The sequence below is a fragment of the Cibotium barometz genome, chromosome 22 (assembly GCF_041138505.1).
Source record: "Cibotium barometz isolate CiBa-2024 chromosome 22, ASM4113850v1, whole genome shotgun sequence".
NCBI classification, from domain to species: Eukaryota; Viridiplantae; Streptophyta; class Polypodiopsida; order Cyatheales; family Cibotiaceae; genus Cibotium; species Cibotium barometz.
This window is the reverse complement of record NC_141067.1, coordinates 15,976,563-15,984,371: the sequence shown is the minus strand read 5'-3', so window position 1 is coordinate 15,984,371 and position 7,809 is coordinate 15,976,563.

Genomic DNA, 7,809 nt, shown 5'->3' with positions numbered 1-7,809 from the left:
GTGCTAAACAGCCACGGTTGACAACTCGCCTCCCTCTTGCTCTTCACAAGGTGGCCCGTTGGCCCTTTACACCCCTTTATACCTGCGGGCTGCACTCCAACGCTCCTCTTCTCTGGCACTCTCTCACCTCAGCAAGGCGGTCCATGGGTCCCCAGTGCCTCTGCACTTCACTCGCTCCAGGCTTTCATCTCACAAGGCGGCTCCTTCGCTCTTCTCTCCCTTGGTTCGATCACCTCAGTGATTCCAGCTTCGTGGCAACCTCTAGCACCAACTCTGCCCTCGCACAAGGCAGCGCCTTACCTCTCCCTTTGTAGCAACTCCACCAGGCGTCCTCTGCACTTCCCACTGTAGCTGCCAACAGTCGTGCGCTCCTCTCTCACACCCGGCTCTCTCACACCCGGCTCTCCGTCGCCAGCTCTACAAAATCACCAAGTGTTGCCACCTTCTCCACGGTTTCACGATCACCCGGCCTCTGGCTCGCGGTCTCACAGAGCCTCTGCAAGCCTGCTCTTCACTCTGCCCGGCCGTCGTCTACACAATAGGCCCTCCTCTGACCTTCCTTTTTTCCTGCTTTTCCAAGGTGGCCCGGTCTCCTTTCCCTTCACGCCTTCTCGCTTCTCCACCCGCTTCTAGATGGCGAGTTGGCAGCCCATAAGGCCTTCCATGTGGCCTCGTACAAATTGGCCATGTGCATCATATAATTTTATTTATTTAAAGCCTTAAAGATAACCATACAATGCTCTTTATCACTTTGTGCCTCAAGTTCACATGGAGCGTCCACGACTTTCCAAAATTATGCGAGAGCTGCCCGCGGCCACCATCCTTAGCATCTCAACTTACCAAACATGACCAATTCAGTTGGTGCCCTGCTTTTAGTAATAACCCGCACACCATATTGTTGCCATAAAACTCCCAGACTCCAGCATCTTCTCCCATAAAAAACACGTGCATATACCAACTCATTGTAAAACCACTCGGCCTGTACATTTGCCAGGGCATTCAGGGCAAAGCATTATTCACAAACCACGCACTCCATATGTACACGGACCAAAAATACCTTTCAAATTTTCACCTGACATACTTTGCCCAACCCCTAGCCTGCAGTAGGCATTTATGCCAAGCAGCAGCATCATACACTTCATCTGTCTTTTGTCCGGGGTATAGTCATCCCCATCTGCCTGCACCTTCACCTCTGTCCCATTTATTATAAACAACAAACTGACACACAAACCATAACACCTACTTCACACACCAAACTCAAATGGAAGCCATATGTACATCCCCAATACTTGTTTTCACCAAATGCCACCTGGGTCAAACGGCCAGCAATATATGGCCCAAGAGCTTTGCATCGTTGTCCTTTCCCCACCTGGGTCAAATACTAGCTCCAGTGATATTTCATCCATCTCCACCCCTCTGCTATTCCCATAGTCCTATAACTCACTGCACCAATCATCATCATTGTCCGAATATAGCACATCTAACATATTCTCCAGTTCCAACTGGCACCTAGTCTCTGCCAATTGTTGGCTACGCATTTCTTGAACTCGCTGCAAGGCCTTGGATACCATTACCTGTTGCTTTGCATCTATTTCCACTTCCGGGTCATCAAAACCCCAGTCTTCATCATCATCCAGCATTTTCAACACTGCATCCTCGGTGCAAGCATTCCAGTAACTCCACATGGTGCAACCTATTTGCACCATTAATAAAGCCAACCCCCCTGTTACAACACACACTGCAACAACCTGCATATAGCATGACATTTCATCTAGCAACACAGGGTTGACCAGCGGCAACTTCACTTCAATCTCTTGGACTTGTTCCCTGACCATATCCACCTCATCACTGCTCTTATCTTCATCATCAGACAGCACCCCTAACTCTTCATCCACCACTTGGGCATAGCATATGCTTAACAAGTTTCCACCCCAACACAATAAAGACATGGCCAGTTCACTAATGGCCACCAACAAGCAAGCATTTTGAACCATACTAGCCATAACATTTATACTCACAAAACCTTGCACTTGTGTGGTCTCCACTTCCTGCTTCCAACCTTGGTCTACAACCTGTACATCATCATCCAGCCTCACAGGCAACCTCTGCAGCTCCATAACTTCAAGTGAATGGCCATTTGCATTAGCCATAGCATACACACCTTCTGCTGGTAATTCTTCTTCAAGGCTTGAAAAGTCATCCACATCACTAGGCACACCTGCATACACATTTACCACATCAGTGGGGATTACCTCCGCTACAAGCCACTCCTGGCACTGAGCATTCAAATTGTTTTCAAACACTTCAGTGCTTTCATTCTCCTCAACACTTCCCAAGTCGTCGGTCATCTCATCTTGGACAAGGTCTTCACATAGCAATGTCTCTTCGACACAAGAGAAGGCATCACCAACACTATCGACTCTTACAAAACCATTCTCTTCACCCAAAGGTGTCACCGTCATCGACGGATCCTCTTGGCCTATGCCCTCTTTCTCATCTTCAAGTGAAGCACTCTCTTCACTGTCATCAGTACTCGCAGTATCTTCATCCTCATCTCTTTCATCCGATGTATCGGTCTCTAGCCATATTGTTGGAGGCAATTCCAAGTAGCTCAAATCCACAAGGCATCTCAAAGCCTGCTGGTCTTTGTCATCGCTTGACTCTGCTCTTATCTCCAAGGCTTCTTTACTCTTCTGCACCACTTGAGTGGATTTCATCATCACTAATGCCTCCTGGTGGAAACTCTCCATAGCTGCAAGCTCATCTCTGGCTGCCCTATAGGCCCTTAGGTTCATGTCCTTCAACTGTACCAATGTTATCTCATCAAAGAATGAGACCTATACATAATCTCCCCAGACCACATTGAAAGCGGCTTCATAGTCTCCTATCAGCTGCCATTGCTCCTTCAAAGCATGCAGGGTGTTTAAACACAATCCTTGGTCGAAATGTGCCAACAACTGGTATCGGATGGCCTTCCAACTGGATTGCACTCTCCATGGTAATTCAATAAACCACTCTTTGACCTCACCTTCGAATGCTTGGGACAACAAGCTGGCCTTGACCTCATCACCCCATACGCCAAGAACTCGGCATCTGTCTTCTGCATATGCTATAAACTCGGCCACATCGCCATATCCATTATATGGAACAGCAACATCCACATAGTTTAACCACTTGGCTTGGATGCCAAGGTTCGCCCAATAAACATTCATGGCCATCTTATGCCATACACAACCTTAAATAGACCACTTGAGATACCTGGCCACCTGCAGCACTGCTTCCTCTTTAAGCCACAACCGATCGTCAAATCGATGTCGAATCCACCACCACCACTTTGCACATCCACCTAAATTCAGCAACCGCCAATTGATGGCGACGAGCTCTTCAAAGCTCCTTAGTGGATTAAAAAGCAGAAAACACCTTCCTTCAATCTCCTACTCTGGGGCATACACCCTCGTAATAGACACTTGAGCAATCCTCAGTGAAACAATGCCAGAAAAGAGCAACTCCTCAGTGGGACAATGCCTGAGCAACTCCTCAGTGGGGGCACCAGAAAGATGTGAGGCAGCTCAGGAACACAAGAAGGCCACTATAGCTTGCCGACTCACCACCTTCGGAACACTCACAAGCACAAGGGGCACCACCAGCTTCTCTAGCTGGAAAGAAAATCAACAAAACAGACCACACCTTTCCTCATATCCCTACTCCTTTACCCTCATCCATCCACCACCATCACACACCACAGGCTCAAATCAGAAAAACAAGACGCCTCTATTGCTTAATCTGCAACTCAATCAGTGGAGTACAGAGGGGAACTTACAATTATCCAAACACAAACACAAAAAATAATGACAAAAGCTTGTCGAGCTCCAGCCTAAACACATCAGCAACAAGCGAGCAATCACACAAAGACAAGATCACAACTGCCACCACTTCCGTTATTAACACATCACACACTCCCTCTCATAGCTCACACAGCATCACCAACCTTGCTCTTGTATCCAGCCCAAGCCACATCAAACTTCACCTCAGCTCTGCAAAATTACCAGAGAGTCTCTGTAGCTGCCAGTCTCTCCTACTAGGAGGTCTCCTTTCGCAAGGCCACCTTCTTACAAGGCCTGCGCCTCTCAAGTGCCTCCACTACTCACAGGCGGCAACCTTGTGCTAAACAGCCACCACGGTTGACAACTCGCCTCCCTCTCGCTCTTCACAAGGTGGCCCGCTGGCCCTTTACACCCCTTTACACCTGCGGGCTGCACTCCAACGCTCCTCTTCTCTGGCACTCTCTCACCTCAGCAAGGCGGTCCATGGGTACCCAGCGCCTCTGCACTTCACTCGCTCCAGGTCTTCATCTCACAAGGTGGCTCCTTCGCTCTTCTCTCCCTTGGTTCGATCGCCTGGGTGCTTCCAGCTTCGTGGCGACCTCCAGCACCAACTCTGCCCTCGCACAAGGCGGCGCCTTACCTCTCCCTTTGTAGCGACTCCACCAGGCGTCCTCTGCACTTCCCGCTGTAGCTGCCAACAGTCGTGCGCTCCTCTCTCACACCCGGCTCTCCGTCACCAACTCTACAAAATCACCAAGTGTTGCCACCTTCTCCACGGTTTCATGATCACCCGGCCTCTGGCTCGCGGTCTCACAGAGCCTCTGCAAGCCTGCTCTTCACTCTGCCCGGCCGTCGTCTACACAATAGGCCCTCCTCTGACCTTCCTTTTTTCTTGCTTTTCCAAGGTGGCCCGGTCTCCTTTCCCTTCACGCCTTCTCGCTTCTCCACCCGCTTCTAGATGGCGAGTTGGCAGCCCATAAGGCCTTCCATGTGGCCTCGTACAAATTGGCCATGTGCATCATATAATTTTATTTATTTAAAGCCTTAAAGATAACTATACAATGCTCTTTATCACTTTGTGCCTCAAGTTCACATGGAGCATCCACGACTTTCCAAAATTATGCGAGAGCTGCCCGCGGCCACCATCCTTAGCATCTCAACTTACCAAACATGACCAATTCAGTCGGTGCCCTGCTTTTAGTAATAACCCGCACACCATATTGTTGCCATAAAACTCCCAGACTCCAGCATCTTCTCCCAAAAAAAACACGTGCATATACTAACTCGTTGTAAAACCACTCGGCCTGTACATTTGCCAGGGCATTCAGGGCAAAGCATTATGTACACGGACCAAAAATACCTTTCAGATTTTCACCTGACAATTGGCTTATTCTCTCCTCAAGATTGTGCAGTTCTTCTGACAGTGGTTTTTGCTAGCTCCTCAATTCTTCTGTGACTTTGTGCTCTAAGAACATGCCACATCTTTTTTCCTTATGATTGTTTGTAGTTTGGACATTTATTTGGGGACATTTGTTATGCATTTTTTCAAGTAATCTAATACTCCTTACATCCAGTCCAATTCTATGGTTTCCAAAAAACTAGATGGGCCTTCCACTATTGGGGCTCGTTTGGGCATGGTGGATCCAGCACAGTGGGGCCCATTAGTTGATGATGGGTGAATGTTTATTTCCTAGAGGTTTCTTTGAATAGGGCCTATAGTTACGGCCCGATCTTGGTTTTGGTATCCGGCCTTGTTAGCTTACTGATCTACTCTTTGAAGTCGTGTGCTAGCCTCTAGAGCTTTCACCATCCTGAATGTTTTCTTACACATGTAGGAAGGTTTGTGCGTGAGATTGATGTTTTCCTATAGACATGAAGTAGGGTTTATGTGTGAGGTTGATCATCTCTATCTGTCATTCAGCTCAAACTGTTTGCTACTCATATTCAGGGCAAAAGAGAGACAGATGGCTCCAAGAAAAGCAAGAAAACAACAGGCAAAGACTAAGAAAGGTATATGATGTGAATAGCCAAGATTCTATTGAGATTGTGTTTTAATGTTTTTAGATATGCTTACTTGGGCTTGGTGTGTGTGTCTTGCAGACAAAAGGGGATACTCACTTAGATCTGGGCGTGTTTGTTTGACTCTTATAGCGAGGAAGCTCAATCACGGACACCCATGTCCTCACATGTATCTCCTGTTAGAGAGGAAACAGAAGCGCATAGTTCTCTTGTTCATGAGGAAGAAGCGCTTGTGTTGGAGAACGAAATTGGCTCAATGAGCTCACCTCCTCCAACTCACATGGAGATGCCTGAATCTAGTACTGGTCAAGGGGAGACCCATAGAAGGTTTCTTGGAAAATCTATTGAATTGGGATTGCTTGGTGATGTATTCACTAAGTTTTTTGTGCAACGCAATTCCTCTACCCCATTGGTCCCTTTATGCAGGCTGATTCAAAATGAAGCCATCCGTATAGTTTCTAGCCAACTTGAGGTGTTTCATGATTCCTTTGACTGCCATGGCTATGTCGAAGCATCTCCTCCTTTTTTAGTTTCACTTACACGTCCCGGAAGCTCTATGTATTTCGCGGTCACACAAATAGACTTGCAAGAATGGGGGGTGGTACAACATGACAGATTTGAGGATAAAATCAGAGGAACTGAGTGGGAGGATCTCAGTGGTGGTAAGAAGTTTCTTGTTTGGGATGGCAATCATCGTGTGAAGGCATGGATGTCTCAATGCGCGAAGGTATGTTCTTTTGAATGCCATAGAGTGATTTTATGCAACATTAAAAGTAATATATTGTAATATCTTTATTTTGTTTTCTCTAGCTTGGTCTCATAGCCCCTCACGCCATGTCTAGGTCAAATGTCAATTTTTGGTTGTGGACAAGAAGCAACAAGGAGAATTGCTATTGGCTTTGCGATCTCAAAATGAGTAAGTGATCTCTCTCTACTTAATTACGGACATTGTGAAGTCATTGTTAAGTTCTTGGCTCATTGTGAATCTTTACAACAGATTGGTGTGCACTAGTGTTACACCCACATTGTCACATGAGATCTTCATGTTTCAATGATTTGGAATGGCGGACAAATCATCCATATTAGACTACCTTGGTGAAGACGTAAGGAGGTGGGCTTTAATGGAGCTTAGTGACAAAGTGGAGAGCAATGGTACAATGCTCCAACTACAATCTTGGCACAGCTTTTGTGGAAGGTAGTGTTTGCATTTTCCATTTTTTATATAAACGGATTATCAATGTTTTTTAATCGTGTGAGTGATAATGAGTCCTTTTTGTTATACGTGGACATCGTTTGAAAATGCGGTAAAGCAAGCTATATCATGCATTGATAGACATGCCATGGGGTGGCAAGAATATGAGACAAAATGTGAGAAAGCCAGACGTGGTGTAGAGCAAACATTTTGAGATAGAGCGTACAAGATGCTCATAATTGCAAACCCATCCAATGGTGATGCATTCTTTCAGCTCGTATATAACTATGATTGGTCTAAGAAGGGATTGGTTGCTTTGACCAAAGAAAAGCTCTACACAGTCGCCATATCTAGGATTTCAACTCAAAGGTATGTCACATGTAAATAAACCTCCCTTAACATAAACTAACCTTAACATCTAATCTCTTATGGCTTTGGTATGATGCTGAGCTGAAATAGGAAGACAGAATTGCTTCAAATGCTTATGACCGAGAGGTCAAAGGACAGTAATTTCGGAGATGTTTGGGGATAACAAAAAGACATTGCTGCGTATGAAGAAAGAGTTGTATTGGGAAGAGCTAATAGGGGAGGCGGACTCTATTTTGGAGGGTTTATTGGTATATGATGATGTTATCTACATCCCACCATTTATGCAATGGGTGCAAGAGGAGCGATCGAAACACATACCATGGGCCTTCCATGAGGTGTGGGCAAAGATTGGAAAAGTGAAGGAAGGCCAAAAGCAACTTGAGGTGGAGAATGCCGCAAAGAGGG